Here is an 18,956-nt window from a genome sequence, read left to right as displayed (position 1 = left end):
AATAAAAGGAACAGGTAAGTGTTAGCAAAGATGTGGAGAACTGGACCCCTCATAGAGTGCTGATGTGATTGTACAATGGTGCAGCTGCTTTGGAAAACAGTATGGCAGTTCCTTAAAAGACTAAACATAGAGTTAACACCTGACCCAGCAATTTCACTCCTAGGTATCTACCCAAGAGAAATAACACACAAAAAATGTGTACACCAGTGTTAATTGCAGTAATACTCAAAATAGCCCAAAATGGAAACAACCCAAATAGCCATCAACTGATAAATGGAAAAAGAAAATGTGGTATATCAATTCAATAAGATACCATTTGCCAATTAAAAGGACTGCAGTACTGATACATGCTATGACATGGATGAGCCTAGAAGACATTACGCTAGGGGAAAGGGGCCAGGCATGGTGGTGCACACCTGTAGTCCCAGCTACTCAGGAGGCTGAGGTAAGAACCTGGGAGCTAGAGGCTGCAATAAGCTGAGATCATGCCACTGCACTCCAGCCTGGGCAACAGAGAATGACTGCCTCAAAAAGAAAAAAAAAAGAAGATATGCAATTCGAATATTAAATCATCTCCAAGAACCAAGTGTTTTTTCAGGAAAACATGGAGCATCTTTCTTTCATTCAGTTGCCAACAACTGTCCATCATTTACCATCCACATGGTAAAATATTAATGTTTACAAAAGAAAATACTTACTTTTATTGTACCATAGAACTTGATTTTTAAAATACAGGGCCATAAATTCCTTACTACAAAATGATCTTAGCCAGGTAGTTATAAACCTTCTATTTTTAAGCCAAACGAAAATCAAATAGCACTTACATATTGGTAGAAATATATGTCTGTGAGTGACCTATTACATATTGATTTGTATTATACATCATGTTAGACATTGTCAATGTCTTGTGATCAGGAACACACCTGTAGTTGAACAAGTTGTGTTTATTATTCACACACACACCATGAGGCTGTGATCCTAGCTACGTGGGAAGCTGAGGCACAAGAATCACTTGAACCTGAGAGGCACACCATGAGGCTTGGGGCACCTCAGTAAGAGGGTGTTAGAATCTGTCATGGATTTGGACTCTGGTTGTGATTTGGGGGAGAGTTCAAGGAAGCAGGGGTTCACTGTATACTGAGTGTTGGCAGAATATGAGGACAATTCTGTGACTAGCTACCTCAATAAATCTTACCTATAGGGAGGGCACTAGAGCATAGCTCAAGCTATAATTGGTAAAGAAGCCACCGTCACTAACAGTAGCCGGGAAGGGGATGTTTGGTATTTTGCAGATGACACGGTAACCTTATTTTTGTGTGCATTTAGAAAAAAAATGTGTGTTTATCTTGTATTGCATCAAGATATCTTGTATTTATTATCTTGTATTTAGCATGGTCTCAGATTGGCCTTGCCTAATGCTGATGTTTTGTGAAACTATGTCCAACAGGAGAGCGCCAAGGCCTACCAGTGAGTGCCAGGCTGGCCCCACAGGTCAAGGGCTGCCCTTCTCTTTCTCAGCATCCCTAATATGTTACATATGATTTTAATTGCCAGCACTTATAATGAACTTGTGATAAAATAGCTGTTTGGAAGGTAATTGTGAATAACTGTCATCAGAAAACGTTTAATAATAAATAATATGTTTAATACACAAGTCTTTTATTAAGAAATTTATAAAATTCAACACACCAATTTGAAATAAAAACTTAGGACAATAAAATATTCTCAAAAATAATGATTTTTTTCTAAGATATTTTTGTAGAGGTTACTTTCTGATAAAATATCAAGAATAGTACAAAAAATTCACATCTACCTTTTACTTGGATTTACCAACTGTTTACATAAAGTGTCTCTTTGGCCCTAAACAATTCAATATGCATTTTCCTAAGAAGTAGGACATTTTATTATATACCCACAGCACAGTCACTGAAATAAAGAAATCTAATGCTGATACAAAATGATTTTGAGACAGTTTCCCTCTGTTGATCATGCTGGAGTGCAGTGGTGCCATCTCAGCTCACTGAAACCTCCGCCTCTCAGGTTCAAGTGATTCTTGTGCCTTAGCTTCCCACGTGGCTGGGATCACAGGCGTGTGCCACCACATCCACCAAATTTTTGTATTTTTAGTCGAGACATGATTTCGCCATGTTGACCAGGCTGGTCTCCAACTCCCGGCCTCAAGTGATCCACCTGCCTCAGCCTCCCAAAGTGCTGGGATTACAGGTGTGAGCCACCACACCAGGTCCTATTTTCTAATCTATGGTCCGTATCCAAATTTCATCACTTGTCCTAATAATCTTTTTTTTTTTTTTTTTTTTTTTTTTTTTTGAGACAAAGTCTTGCTCTGTGGCCCAGGCTGGAGTACAGTGGCATGATCTCGGCTCACCGCAACCTCTGCCTCCCAGGTTCAAGCGATTCTCCTGCCACAGCCTCCCAAGTAGCTGGGATTACAGGTGCCCGCCACCATGGCTAATTTTTCTATTTTTAATAAAGATGGGGTTTCACCACGTTGGCCAGGCTGGTCTCGAACTCCTGACCTCAGGATCCACCTGCCTCAGGCTCCCAAAGTGCTGGGATTACAGGCGTGAGTCACCGCCAATAATGTTCTTATAGATGTCATCTTCACCTGGAGCAGGATCCAATCCAGGTTTATGCACTGCATTTAGTTATCACATCTTCGTCTTTAAAAAACGTGCAAGTCTCTCAGCCTTTGTGTTGCTTAGCCTTGACATGTGTAAGGAATCCAAGCCGGTTACTTTGTAGAATGTCCCTCACTTTGGGGCTGTCTTATGTTTCCTTATGATTTGATACAGGTTACACACTTGTGGTAGGAATGCATTTTTATGTTATATCTGATTCTTGCCAACAAAGACAACTCAAATGTAGTTGTATAAATATAGAGAGAAAATACAGTCCCGAGAGTCATTTATTTGTTATTTCTTCCAACTGCTAATTGTTTATAACTTAAAAGTCTAGATCTAGAATATGATATGGTGTATGTCTATGGTAGCAAATAGAGTAAGAAATCTTTCTTCATTACATGATTATTTCAGTGCAGTATTTCCTTACAAAATAAACACTCTCATCAAGTTGATTTAGCAACTTGTTGAGAGAGAGGAACTTTTACTAATTTCTAACGTAGGCCTACGGTTTACTTTATGGCAAAGCTGCACTCCAGGTAAACTCAAAGGTACCTGATGTGAAACAAGACTGGGTTTAAGGGATCTAAGTCAATTCAACATATTATTCATGATTTCTGCCACGTGGCAGCTTCTCTAGGTCCTTTCGTTAATAGAGGCCTCCTGAAATCAATGTCTTGGTTATTCTAATTGTGCTGGTATTTCTACCCATTTATTTTCTCCTTATAGACATATTCTAGTTGTAATATATCAAGAAGATCTAGAAATGTGATATGTTCTTTTTTCTAAAACAAAGCATAACTTATGGTCTTCTAGTGTTGTGGGGGGGTGGGAAGAGAGAGAGAAAAAACAACAGAGAAACTCCACCTAAAAAACACTACCTACACAGATTCTATGATTAAAAAAAAAAAAAAGTTTCTGGGCACAGTGGCTCATGCCTGTAATCCCAGCACTTTGGGAGGTCGGGGTAGGCAGATCATCTGAGATCAGGAGTTCAAGACCAGCATGGCCAACATGGTGAAACCCCATCTCTACCAAAAATACAAAAATTAGCTGGGTATGGTGGCACGCGCCTGTAATACCAGCTACTTGGGAGGCTGAGGTGGGAGAATTGCTTGAACCCGGGAGACAGAGGCTGCCATGAGCCAAGATTATGCCACAGCACTCCAGCCTGGGTGACTCCGTCTCAAAAGAAAAAAAAAAAAAGTTTCTACATGTCAGCAATATGTACTTCCCTCAAAAATCTAATAATGCAAAATATTTGGGGAAATAGGTTTTAAGCTTCACATTTATGAAATTGTCTTAAATGTTAAGCCCAAAAGATAGTGATGATTTTATATCCACAAGTCATAAGAAAGTAAATTATGTTTTGTTTAAAAGAAAGGAGTGTGTGTGGATGGACAAACACACAAAAGGAAGAAAGGAGAAAGGTGAGGGGGAATAAATGGATCAATAAAAGAAAACAGCCCCTGAAAGCACAATACTAGTCCTTATAAAAGCTGAACCATGAACTTGAAGAAAAGATGCTCAGGTGAGAAAAATCATTCTTCAAATGCTTTCAGCAGAAGCGGAAAAAAAATTCTAGTTACTGCTATTTTAAATGACTCATAGCAACTTAGTTTACACTGTGGAGGACAGTATAGCTCCCTACTTCAATCCTAGGTCAAATTTCCACCCAGAAAATGTCTTGAACTTGTCTTCACCCTTCCATTTCTACTGCCAATACTCATAAAGTCCTTAAATTAGTTCTTATTTCAATAGGTTCTAAGAGTATCCTAACTAGTCTGTCTCTAGTGTCTTATCCTTCCAATCTCTTCTCAAACTCGTAATCAAAGTTATCTTTCTATTATCTTGATTGTGTTGATAGTTTTACAGGTACATGCATATGTCCAACTCAGCAATTATATGTGTAGTTTATTGTATATCAATTATACCTCAATAGTTGTTTTCTTAAAAAGCAAAGTTATCTTTCTACAATACATATCGAATCACATCCCCCTCCTACTCAAGAACCTACAGTTGAAGAAATGTAGTCCCGACTTCTCAGCATGACATACAAGGTCCTTCCAGCCTCAGCTCCCACAGGCCTGCACATTAGAAAAGGCATCGATCATGGAAAATGCCAGGATTTTCATATCGCTGTGCCTTTGTTTAGATTGTTGTCTCTCTGGAATGCCCATTCTAATCTCTTTTCCATCCAACCAAACCCTACTCGTTCTTCAAAGCCCATATCTTCAACATTGTAAAGCTTTTCCCAATTCTTTCCACATACCCTCTATCCATTGATATTAAACCCTTCCTCCTATGCTCCACACTTCCTTCACACCTCAGTAACAGCAATAGGACTGAAGGACAGTTCGATGTAGAGCAAGGCACTTGATAAATGCTCAAAAAATGTTTGTTAAATGAGAGCACTGATTTTAAAATAACTTTTTTGGGGTTGTTTTGTTTTTATGAGATAAGGTCTCACTGCAGTCACCCAGGCTGGAGTGCAGTAGCACGATCTTGGCTCACTGCAACCTCCACCTCCTGGGTTCAAACGATTCTCTCACCTCAGCTTCCCAAGTAGTTGGGACTACAGGGATGACCCACCACATTCAGTTAATTTTTTCTTTTCCTTCCTTCCTTCCTTTCTTCTTCTTTTTTTTTTTTTTTTTTTTTTTTTTTTGGTATTTGTTGTAGAAATGCGGTTTCGTCATGTTGCCTAGGCTGGTCTCAAACTCGTGAGCTCAAGCGATCCACCAGCCTCGGTCTTCCAATGTGCTGGGACTACAGGCATGAGCCGCCATACCCAACCCACAGCTAATTTTTAGATTTTTTTGTAGAGGCAGGGTCTCACTATGCTGCCCAGGCTGGTTTTAAATTCCTGGGCTCAAGCAATGCTCCTGCCTTGGACTCTCAAAGGGTTGGAATTACAGGCATGAGCCACTGCGTCCAGCCTGAAACTTTTTATTATGAAAACGTTCAGGCATACATAAGAATAGGCACAATAGTATAATAAATTCCCATGTGATTATCCCCCAGCTTTAACAATTATGAACATTTTACTCTGATCTTGTGTAATCTCCATTGTTTCCTGTCATCACTGTCTGAATATTCTCCTCCATACATTTTCTTTTTTGAACAAATTGCATCTGTCATTTTTCATCCTAGAAAATGTATTTTATTAGTTTGATGGGTATTATACCTTTATTTTTATCAAGATTTATTGCGATATATACAAATTATAATGTTGAAATAAAAAACAAGTTCAAACTTGAACTTTTCATTGCTTAATAACAGTAACAACATTACCTCACCTATTACTTATTGAGTGCCTACTATAGATGAGGCATGGCTAGCAACCATCATATATGTTATCTCATCTTTTTAACAACCCTCTAAGGTGGATATCATTAGCTGTATTATAGATTAAAAAAAAAAAGTGAGGCTGAGAAAGTATATTATCCAAATTATTAAAGGATTATTACTGAGTTCAAATCAACTTGTCTGTGTTTTCCACTCTACCTAATTACCTCTAAATATCCCTTCCCTCCTATCTACCTACTGAAATCCTCTTATCTATTCTGTCAGCCTAATGAGAAAAACAGAATACATAATAAAAATCAGAAAATGAGGCATCAGGGTCCCTAATTTTAAAATTATAAAATTATATAAAATAATATCAAATGCATCTTGCAGCTTGAAAATAATAAACTGAAAAGTGACTTTCAAAAGGCATATAATAGGAAAAGATTTGTTGCTTTGTAAACAATCAACATTAAAAAATACATGCTGTTTTTCATATCACTCATATGACAAAAAGTGAAGGGGATTTGGGAAACAATTATCTAGGGATCAGTGACCTAAAAGTGTGCTCCCTGGACCAGCAAAATCAGCATCAGCCAGGATCTGCAATTTGAAATGCAAATAAGTTGACTTATTTGTTATGAGAAAACTAAAAATCTATTTTATTAAGATTATATGCTTTTTTATTGCTCGATACTGAACAGCCAAATAAAAGTGTTACATTTTTTATTTGACCTAAATAAACGTGTTAAATATACACATATACCATACTCATAAATACATAGTAAAATAGATATACATAGGAGCAAAACCCAGAACGAAATATGCAAAAAAGTAATACATATTGATAGTGGGATTTTGTTTTCTTTTCTCTTTTTAACTAATTAAATTGTCTCTAAAACCAAATTCCGTGAACATTTTTGTTCCTATTTTATGCATGGGAGCACAGATTCAGAGAAGATAATTTTCCCAAGGTCAAAGAATGAGTAAGTGCAATGACCTGGGTTTAAAGTAGGAGTTCATGACCAAGTTCAATTTGCTGTTACACCATGTGGTCCTTCAGCAAGTCTTATTTTACAATAGAAACACTTAAAATATAAATATGTATTGTGAGGCAATGCAAAAAAATAAAATTTTTAAGAACCCAAATGTGATGTTTAATATCATGTTTAAAGATTAAATGTGCAATGGTCATTATATACCAGCTTAGCTTAGTTACTAGGTTTTTGGAATGTTGAAAAAATTATGTTCACAAGCTTGAAAAATGTCTCAGCCAATTTCTTGAAAATATGTTACATTGACCATATTATTATATAATTTTTATCAAACTGGAGGTAAAAGTGAATATTAAAAATGAAAAACTAAGATAGTAGAATTTTATGATATAATAAAAAAGGTAACAATGGTTATAGAACATCAGTAAGTTCTACCATTCCTAAAAGACTTCCAAAAAAAGTCCTTTGGTAGGACTAAGGATTGTTGAGTGGGCAATATTAAACATAAAGAAAATGACTTAGAAGATGGAGAGATGTAAGGTTAGTTAATAAAAATAGAATAAAGTCAGTGAAAGTAGGGGAATTATGTAAGTTACTAAGACTTTATAAAAAACCAAAAACAAAATCCAACCGAAAAAAAAAAAAAAAAAGACAAAATAAAGAGGAGACTAATGTGGAATGTTTACATTCTTGCTTCTACCAGAATTCTAGGCCAAACGTAGAGCATCAGTTTAACTTTCTGAAAAGAATAATCTGAGACTGAACTAAGTGATATGGTTTGGCTGTGTCCTCACCCAAGTCTCATCTTGAATTGTTACTCCCACAATTCCCACGTGTCGTGGGAGGGACCCAGTGGAAGGTAATTGAATCATGGGGGCGGGTCTTTCTCATGCTGTTTTCATGATAGTGAGTAAGTCTCATGCATTCTGATCGTTTTATAAAGAGGAGTTCCCCTGCACAAGCTCTCTGTCTGCCTGCCACCATCCACTGAAGATGTGACTTGCTCCTCCTTGCCTTCTGCCATGATTGTGAGGCCTCCCCAGACATGTGGGACTGTAAGTCCATTAAACCTCTTCTTCCCAGTCTCAGGTATATCTATATCAGCAGCATGAAAACGGACTAATACACTAAGTAAATATAAGGTGTCCTGGCTATAGGACCCCCTCCTGAGTATAATAAAAATATATGTGTTATTTTAACACAGTTAGGAGGTAGCAAGCTCTCTACCCTGGGTGAAGGTCTGAAGAGGAGTTTGGGCTGAGTTTAGTATAAAAGAAGATCTGCATCTTATACCATATGTAAAAACTACTTCTCTCTATATTAAAGACTTAAGTGTAAAAAAATTAAAATCATTCAATAAAGTCTTCTATAAGCAGGTAAAAACTTCAAAGCCAAGCCTAGAAACCAAGTAGCTATTTTTTAAATAGACATGTTTAACTATACAAGAATATGAAAAAGAGCTCTTACAAATTGACAATAAAAAAAGAAAAACCACTCCATAAAGTTAGATAGCAGAAGAACAAATTTAAATAGCCAACAAATATATGAAAAGTGTTTAAATTCATTAGCACTCAGGGAAATGCAAGTTAAAGTAACAATGAAACCTTATTCCTATCAGACCAGCAAAGAGAACCTATGAAAATTGTTGCTTGTTTCTGGTGAGAAAGTGAAGGAAAAGTACTTTCATAAGTTGCTAGTGGGAGCATTAAGCATTGTAATCTTTTTGAAAATCACTCTGATAAATCTATTAAAATTTAAAATACATATAGTCCTCAGCCCAACAATTCTACCCATGGGAATTTATTCCAAAGAAATAAAAGTATGATTATGTTTAAAAAAATATCTAAAAGGACCTCAATGTTCTAGTAGCAAAACCCTGAGCATAAAGTGGATGCCACAGGGGAAAGATGAAATGGGATTTGGAGAAATATCCAGAAGATATTGTTGAATAAGAAAGGTAAGATCCAAAAAAAAAAAAAAAAAAATGCGTATACATTACCATTTTTCAACAGTGCCAGAAAACACATGTATATGTGTTTATGTGTGTGCATTACATATATGGATACACATACATAAACACATATACATGTGTGTGCCACATTAATGATTTATGACCATGGAGGAAAAGTATGACAGAATTCATATTAAGTTGCTAACATGTATTGTCTTCTTGTGGGGAGAGGGAAAGGGTTTATGAGGAGGAAGAAGGGAGGGGAAGAAATGGTGGAAAAAAAGGAAGGAAAAAAGCTACACTAAAAATCATTACACTCTTTCTAGTAAATCTTACTGCTACCCCTATTTTCCCTTCTGCTGACCAAGGTGGTCCACCACATTTCATAAGAAACATGAAACATACTACACTAAAAATAAGTGCTGCAAAAGCACTAAGCAACTGGAAAAAAATATACAGGTTAAAGAATAGTTAATTCTTATATGAAAAGAACAAAATTATATGCATTCTTTCCTTTTTTAGCTAGCTAATATAAGAAGTTTCTTATATCAATAAGTATCTTATTGATGGCCAATTCCTAGGTAATAAATGCCATCAATTCATATTAAAACATAAACTGAGTGTTTATTCTGTGAAAGGCACTACTCAAGGTACTGTAGAAAACACAAATCAAGGTCCCCCACTTTCCTTTCTGTTTTAACATGTGGAAGACTGGAAGACTTCCATCCTCACATCTTCCAGTCTGCTCAAAGCACTAGAGAAAATTCTAAATGCAAAAAATAGCATCCTCTTGTTCACAAGAATGGGAAATGTCATTCAGTGTAGAGCTCCCATTAGTTACGACTAGTTCTGAAGGTATTCAGCATCTTTCATGTTGTAGCACTGCCTGTGTTCTTCCAGTCAAGCTAAATTGTCCTCAGCTCCTTTGGTGTCTCTCCTTGAAAAGATTTTTCCTGTGTGCTCCTTGAAGCTACCCCATGAAACTTAACCACCCACCTTCCCCTGGCTAAGGGTCTTTTCTCATTCAAAAATCTCCTATACTCTATCCGAGCTTCAGTGAATTCAGTTTCACTTCCTAATGCTATTCAGTTCTGTTACAAGCCTTCCATCAAACATTTAAGAAGAGGAAAAAATAAAAGACAAAAACCAACCTCCCAACCCCCAAATCAAACCAAGTGAAACACACTTTTCTTCTTTTTATTGCCCTCTGGGGAGAAACATTACTCGCCCTCATGGCTTTAACTGCCAATGACTATATGCCAATGACAACATGTCTAGCTGTGACCCCTCGTAAGGCCCACTTCCAAGTTAGGTATCTCCAACTTGATAGCCCATGAGTCCCTCATGATTTAATATACTCCAAACCAAACTGATAGTCCCCAAATCTCATCTATCTGTATATCTTAGCTACTTATTTGGCTGCAGAAGTCAGAACCCTGAGTCCTGCTTGATTTATAGTTTTGTTTTGTATTATTGTTTATTATCTGTACAACTATGTAGCTTCTTGAAGACTGATTGAGTCTTTGATCTCTGTAACTGGCATGATACTGTATCTGGCGCATAAAAGTTGAACAGGTCAGGCATGGTGGCTCACACCTGCAATCTCAGCACAAGGGCAACAAAGCGAGACCTCCACCTCTATAAATAAATAAGTAAGTCAGCCAGATGCAGTGGCATGTGCCTGTAGTCCTAGTTACTCAGGAGGCGGAGGTAGGACGATTACTTGAACCCAGGAGTTTGAGACCAGCCTGGGCAACATAGCGAGACCTTGCCTCTGCTAAAAATCAAATAAACTAGCCAGGCATAGTGGTGCATATTTGTTGTCCCAGCTACTCAGGAGGCTGAAGCTGGAGGATTGCTCGAGCCCAGGAGATCAGGGCTGCAGGGAGCTGTGATTGTACCAGTGCACTCCAGCCTGGGCAACACAGCAGAGGCCCTGTTTCAAAAACAAAAAAGTGCATTATGAAAAATGCATATATGGATTTCAAGATTATTTTGCACCAAAATAAACTTGTACTAGCTTGTTATAACATGTCTGAACAAGATCTAGTTTGAGGCAGTAAAAAGAAGAAGGTATCAGTTTTAAAAAGATCCCTATCAGAGCAACATGCTACTGAAATTGAAGCAGAAACAAACATCAACTTTATGGTGAGGCATTGGTGGGAGAATGGTGAAATCACTGATGCTTTACAGGAAGTTTATGAAGACAATGCCCCAAGGAAATCAGCAGTTTACAGATTGATCAATCCTTTTAGGAAGGAACAAGACAAGCTGAAGATGAAACCCACAGCAGCAGACCACTCACATCAATTTTTTAGAAAAAATTATAAAAATTTTTGCAGTGGTTCACACCTATAATCCCAGCACTTTGGGAGGCCAAGGCGGGTAGATCACAAGGTCAGGAGATCAAGATCAGTCTGGACAACATGGTGATACCCCATCTCTACTAAAAATACAAAAATCAGCCAGACATGGTGGCATATGCTTATAGTCCCAGCTACTCAGGAGGCTGAGGCAGGAGAATTGCTTGAACCTGGGAAGCGGAGGTTGCAGTGAGCCAAGATTGTGCTGCTGCACTTCAGTTTGGGCAACAGAGTGAGACTCTGTCTCAAAAAAAAAAAAAAAAAAAAAAAGTATGTGGATCAAGATCCTGAAGTATTGCTTTGAAGATCTGTAATGGGAAATAAAATATGGCTTTACCAGTACAATCCAAAAGGCAAAGCACAATCAAAGCAATGGTTACTAAGAGATGGAAGTAGTCCAGCCAAAGCAAAAGCAGACCAGTCACGAGCAAAGGTCATGGCAAAAATGTTCAGGGATGCTCAAGGCATATTGCTTGTTGACTGTCTGAAGGGCCAAAGAACAATTAGATCTGCTTATTATGAATGTTTTAAGAAAGTGAGCCAAAGCTTTAGTTTAAAAAGAAAATGCCTGAAAAAGCTTCACCAGAGTCCTTCTCTACCATGACAATGTTATTGCTCATTCCTCTTATCAAACAGGGGCAATTTTGCAGAAGTTTCAATGGGAAATCACTAGGTTTTTGCCTTACAGTCCTGATTTTGCCCCTTCTGACTTCCTTTTGTTTTCTAATCCTAAAAAAATCTTGAAAAGGCACCTATTTTTCTTCAGTTAATTATGTAAAAAAGACTGCATTGACTTGGTTAAATTTACAGGATTCTCAGTTCTTTAGGGGTGGACTAAGTGGCTATCATGGCTTACAAAACTGTCTTGAGCATGATGGAGTTATTTTGAGAAATACATTTACATTTTTAATTTTTAATCTTTTAATTCCATCTTTCAAAAACTTTTTGAAGTCCCCTTGCATAGTACACTGGATTCTTGACATTAGTGACCTCAGAGAACTTTTTTTTTTTTCCTGAGACAGAGTCTTGCTCTGTCACCCAGGCTGGAGCGCAGTAGTGTGATCTCACCTCACTGCATCCTCTACCTCCCAGATTCAAGCGATTCTCCTGCCTCAGCCTCCCAAGTAGCTGGGATAACAGGTGCATGCCACCACGCCCAACTAATTTTTGTATTTTCAGTAGAGACAGGGTTTCGCCATGTTGAACCACTCATATTCATGAGTATGTCAACATTTGTACAGGCTTCTGGCTTTCTACTGTCACAGTTTGGCTCTGTATTTTTTCCCTCTTGAGAATTATTTACTACAAAGAAACGAATTTATTAATACTTATTAATACAAATGATAACATGTAGAATAAAACAAATTCCAAAAAGTTACAAATGACAGATGGAAAACTAAGCTCACTCACTAGATAAGTGATCTGATGGCACTACACATCAGCCTCAAAGCTTGTAATTCAAATACTCCATGATTTTCACAGCCATTTGCAAGCAGCTGAAACTCCAAATGTTAGATCTGTAATTGTTAATGTAGTCTGTTTTTACATGTTAAAAGAAAACAAATGTACTATGCACAATGTCATTGATTTTTAAAAATTCTTCGTTGAAAGAAAATCAATATTTTATACTGTTTATGTTTGAATATAATACTTCTCAGGTCTTTCTACATAGTAATTTTATTATTTGTTTTTAATGAAGCTTTCAAAGAAAAATTTTGGTCTCAAACTTTAACATGGGTGAATTGCATAGTTTTGAATCTTTGCAGTTTGAGAAAAATTACTGGTAATTATTTGTTTAAAATTAGAACTGGTTGCATTGTGCTTTGCTTCTGATTTCTGTTGGCGCTTGTGATCGTTTTTAAATGACCATAAATTCTTTGTGATTATTTGCATTGAGAGGTGGAATATTTTTCCCCTCCTCTTATCTCTGGGCTCAATCTGTGAATTGGTTACCCAAAAGAATGTGGCAGATGTGGGCATCATGCCAGTTGACAGCTTCCAATTTTACCTCTTCAAGTTTATTCTTAGGATGCTTTCTCTCAGAATCCAGCATGTTCTGAGAAGCCGAAGCCACATGGAGAGGCCACATATTAAGTAGCCACATGTAAGTAAGCTTTGGCTAATAGCTCCAGGTGGGCGCCCGGCCAATAGCCAGCAGCCAGTAGCAAATATCAAATGTCAGCCATCTGAGTGAGCCATCTTGGACATTCCAAACTATTCAAGCCCACAAACGACAGGAGCCTATGCCAACATCACACAGAGGAGAAAAAAACCATTGTGAAGAGCCCAGTCAACCACAGAATTGCGAAATAATAAAGTGGTTATTAGACTATTAAATTTTGCTGTTGTGCAACAACAGATTTATTTATTTATTTACTTATTTATTTATTTATTTATTTATCTGAGACAGAGTCTCACACTGTCACCCGGGCTGGAGTGCAGTGATGCAATCTCAGCTCACTGCAATCTCTGCCTTCTGGGTTCAAGCGATCCTCCTGCCTCAGCCTCCCAAGTAGCAAGGATTACAGGCGCCCGCCACCATGCCCAGCTAATTTTTTGTATTTTTAGTAGAGATGGAGTTTCACTGTGTTGACCAGGCTGGTCTCAAGTTCCTGACCTCGTGATCTGCCCACCTCGGCCTTCCAAAGTGCTGGGATTACAAGTGTGAACCACCACGCCCGGCCAGATTTTTTTAAAATGCTACTGCATGCTTTCATATCAGTTGGCCCTATCGAATACTACCATTGGGGGATGACAGTTTGTTGTTCCTATGGTCCACAAATATAGGCTTAAAACTTGCTTCTTAAATGTGCTATTTTAATTCTTCTGATAGCACACACACCATCTCAGACTGTACTGCTACCGACTTCTTTCATAACAACTGATGTGGATATATTTGCATGACCTTGTGAAATGAAACCACATTCTTTCATACTTAAAAAAAAAAAACTTGCTTGTTACGTAAGCACTCAGTTTCCCTACTCTAGAACCTCTCCGATCGCAGGCGCTTCTCTATCCTCTCCGATCGTAGGCGCTTCTCATACTCTCTCTGATCATAGGTGTATCTCATACTCTGTCTGATCATATGCGTTTCTCATACCCTCTGATCTTCCTTGGAGAAATGGCTATTCAAATCATTTTCCCATTTTCGATGGGTTATTTGTCTTTGTTTTAGGGTTGTAAGATTTATCTATTTTGGATATAAATATTTTATCAGGTATATGATTTGCAATTATTTTGTTTCAATTTATGGGTTACCTTTTTACTTTCACGATGTTGTCTTTTGAAGCATAAAACTTTTTAATTTGATGAAGTACAAATTGTCTATTTTTTTCTTTTGTCACTTGCGATTTTGGTGTCAGATCCAACAAATAATTGTCTAAACCAAGGTCAGGAATTCTTTGGCTTTTTCTAAAAATTTTATAGTTTTAGCTCTTACATTTAGGACTTTGATCCATTTGAGTTAATTTTTGTACATTCTGGGAGATAGGGGTGCAATTCCATTTTTTGCATGTCCCAACACCAATTGTTGAAAAAATCTATTCTTTCACCCACTGAATTGTCTTGACAATCATTGAAAACCAATTGGCCTCAGATGTATGGTTTTATTTCTGGACTCTCAATTCTGTTCCATTGATCTATATATAGTATCCTATGCCAATACTACACTATTTTAGTTGCTTCAGCTTTATAGTAAGTTTTGAAAATGTGAGTTCTCCAACTTTATTCTTTTGTTTTGGGTATTCTGGTCCCTTAAAATTCCATTTTAACCATTGTGATACATTGGTTGAACTAAGTACGGTTGATGAATTATTTTTGTCATCCGAAGTCCATAGTTTACATTGGGGTTCACTCTTGAGGTTGTGCAGTCTATGGGTTTTGACAAATGTATAATGATATGTATTCACCATAGTAATACAGTATTGTATAGAATAGTGACACTGCCCTAAAAATCCTCTGTGCTCTGCCTATTTTTCCCGCCCTCCCTCCTGACAACCACTGACAGTTATATCCATAGTTTTGCCTTTTCCAAAATGTCATATAGTTAGAATCATATGGTATGTGGCCTTTTCAGAATGGCTTCTTTCACTCAGCAATTTGCTGCTAAGGTTCCTACATATATTTTCATGGCTTGATAGTTCACTTCTTTTTAGTGTTGAATAATATTCCCTAGTCTGGATATACCATAGCTTATTTATCCATTCACTTACTAACAAACATCTTGATAATCTTGATTGCCTCCAACTTTTAGCAATTATGAATAAAGCTGCTATAAACATTTTTGTACAGATTTTTGTGTGGACATAGTTTTCAATTCATTTAAATAAATTCTAAGGAACATGACTGCTGGACTGTATGTTAACAGTATGTTTAGTTTTGTAAGAAACTGCCAAACAATCTTCCAAAGTAGCTGAACCATTTTGGATTCTCACTAGCAATGAGTGAGAGTTCCTGTTGTGCCACACCTTCATTTGCATTTGGTGTTGTCAGTGTTCTGGATTTTGGTCCTTCTAATGGGTGTGTAATAGTTGTTGTTTCAATTTGCAATTCCCTAATGACACATGATTTTGAACATTTCTTTATCTTTACTTGCCATCGGTATACTGGCTTTGGTGAGGTGTCTGTTCGGATCTTTTACATATTTTAAAATCATGTTGTTCATTTTCTATTGCTGGGTTTTAAGAATTCTTTGTATGTTCTGGGTAACAATCCTTTATCAAATGTGTTTTTTGCAAATATTTTCTCCCAGTTTGTGGCTTGTCTTCTCTTTACAGTTGTGTTTTGCAAAGCAGAAATTTCAAATTTTAATGAAGTCCAGCTTATCATTATTTCTTTCAGGGACCATGCTCTTAGGTGGTATCTAAAAAGTCATCATCATACCCAAGTTCGTCTTAGATTTTCTCCTATATTCTAGAAGCTTTATAGTTCCACATTTTCCATTTAGGTTTATGATCCACTTTGAGTTAATTTTTGAAAAGGCTCTGTGTCTACATTCATTTCTTGCTTGTGGATGTCCAGTTGTTCCACCACAACTTGTTGAAAAGACTACTTTTGCTCCATTGTATTGCCATTACTCGTTTGTCAAAGATCAGGCAGGGCACAGTGGCTCACACCTGTAATCCCAGCACTTTGGGAGGCTGAGATGGGTGGATCACCTGAGGTCAGGAGTTTGAGACCAGCCTGACCAACATGGTGAAACTCCATCTCTACTAAAAATACAAAATTTGGCTGGCCGTGGTGGTGTGCAACTGTAGTCCCAGCTACTCGGGAGGCTGAGACAGGAGAATCACTTGAACCCAGGAGGCGGAGGTTGCAGCAAGCCGAGATTATGCCACTGTACTCCAGTCTGGGCGACAGAGTGAGACTCATCTCAAAAAAACAAACAAAAAAAATCAGTTGACTAAATTTATGTGGGTCTTTTCTGTACTTTCTATTCTGTTTTATTGATCTATTCATCTATTCTTTCATCAGTATCATGTTCTCTGATTACTGTGGCATAAGTCTTAAAGTCAGGTAGTGTCAGTCTTCCAATTTTGTTCTTCTCCTTCAAAACTGAGTTGCGTCTTTTGCCTCTCCATATAAGCTTTAGAATCAGTTTGTCAATAGCCACAAAATAATTTGCTGGGATTTTTATTGCATTCAATCTGTAGATAAGTTGGGAAAAACTGACATCTTAACAATTCTAAGTTTTCCCATCCATGAACATGGACTCTGTCTCCAACAAAGTTTTGTAGTTTTCTTCACATAGATCTTGTATATATTTCATTAGATTTATAGCTATGTATTTCATTTGGGGGATGCTGATGTAAATGGTATTGTGTTTTTAAATTCATGTTCTACTTGTTTGTTGCTGGTATAGGGGAAAGAGATTGACTTTTGTGCATTAACATTGTATCTTGCAAACTTACTATAATCACTTGTTAGTTCCAAGAGGGCTTTTTTGTCCATTCCTTCAGATTTTCTACATAGACAATCACATCATGTGCAAACAAAGATGGTTTTTCCCCCTCCCTTCCCAATTAGTATACCCTTCATTTTCTTTCTGGTCTAATTGCATTAGCTACAACTCTCTGTATGATGCTCAAAAGGAGTGGTAAGAAGGGGACATCCTTGCCTTGTTCTTGATCTTAGTGGGAAAATCCTCAAGTTTCTCACCAGCAAGTATGATGTTAGCTGTAGGATTTTTGTAGACATTCTTTATCAAGTTGGGAAGTTTTTCTCTATTGCTAGTTTATTGAGAGTTTTTATCATGAATCAGTGTTAGATTTTGTCACATGCTTTTTTCTCATCCATTAGTCTACAAACATACCTTTTCTTCTTTAGCCTGCTGATGTGATGGATTATATTAATTGTTTTTCCAATGTGGAATCAGCATTGTACGCCTAGAATAAATCCCACTTGGTTACGGTGTATAATTATTTCTATATGTTGCTGGATTTGATTTGCTAACATTTTGTTGAGAATTTTTGCATCTATGGTCATGAGAGATATTGGTCTGTAGTTTTCTTTTCTTGTAATGTATTTGTCTTGGTTTGGTATTAGTGTAATGCTGGCCTTAAAGAATGAGTGATGAAGTATTCCCTCAGGTTCTATTTTCTGAAAGAGACCATAGAGAATTGGTATAATTTCCTCCTTAAATGTTTGGCAGAATTCACCAGTGAACCTGTCAGAACCTGGTGCTTTCTCTTTCAGAAAGTTATTATTATTTTATTTACTTATTTATTTTGAGACCAAATCTCGCTCTTGTCGCCCAGGCTAGAGTGCAGTGGTATGATCTTGGCTCACTGCAACCTCCACCTCACAAGTTCAAGCAATTCTCCTGTCTCAGCCTCCCGCGTAGCTGTGATTACAGGCGCCTACCACCACGCGCAGCTAATTTTTGTATTTTTAGTAGAGACAGGGTTTCACCATGTTAGCCAGATGGTCTCTAACTCCTGACCTCAGGTGATCCACCCGCCTCAGCCTCCCAAAGTGCTGGGATTACAAGCATTAGCCACTGCATCCGGCCTAGAAAATTATTAATTGCTGGTCTGATTTTTTAAATAGATACAGGCTATTCATTAGTAATTCATTAGAACAGCTGACATTAGTAATTTTTGAGTCTTCTCTCTTTTCTTCTTAGTCTAGCTAGAGGCTAGTCAATTGTATTGCTCTTTTCAAATAACCAACTTTTGGTCTTCTTTCTCTATTGATTTCCTATTTTCAATTTTACTGATTTCTGCTCTAATTCTTATTATATCTTTTATTTTTTTTACTTTTAATTTAAATTTTTTTCTAGTTTCCTAAAGTGGAAGCTTAGATTATTTATTTTTAGAGCTTTCTTCTTTTCTAAAATATGCATTCGATGCTATAAGTTTCTATCTTTGCTAGGCATGGTGGCTCATGCCTGTAATCCCAGCATGTTAGGAGACCAAGGTGGGAGCATAGCATGAAGCCAGCAGTCTGAGGCTGCAGTGAGGTATAATTATGCCACTGCATCCCCACTCCAGCCCGGGATTCAGAGCAAGACCACAACTCAAAAAAAAAAAAAAAAAACTAAGCAAAAACAAACAAAACAATCACTGCTTTCACCGCATCCTACAAATTTTAACAAGTGTATTTTCACTTTATTTAGTTCAAACTATTTTAAATTTCTCTTGAGATTTCTTCTTTGATCCGTGTGTTATCTAGAAGTGTGTTGTTTAATCTCCAAGTAATTGGGGATTTTCCAGCAATTTTT

The 18,956-nt window shown here is 37.2% G+C and overlaps 1 long non-coding RNA gene across 1 annotated transcript in view; it reads right to left on the bottom strand.

The window, feature by feature from the left end:
* LOC103246206 (uncharacterized) overlaps positions 1-18,956 on the bottom strand; it is a 52,257-nt gene that overhangs the window by 27,533 nt on the left and 5,768 nt on the right. The window lies entirely within an intron of this gene.

Source organism: Chlorocebus sabaeus, chromosome 27 (assembly GCF_047675955.1).
Source record: "Chlorocebus sabaeus isolate Y175 chromosome 27, mChlSab1.0.hap1, whole genome shotgun sequence".
In the NCBI taxonomy this organism is placed as follows: domain Eukaryota; kingdom Metazoa; phylum Chordata; class Mammalia; order Primates; family Cercopithecidae; genus Chlorocebus; species Chlorocebus sabaeus.
Note: the sequence above shows the minus strand (reverse complement) of the source record. Positions and strands in the feature narration are given on the sequence as shown.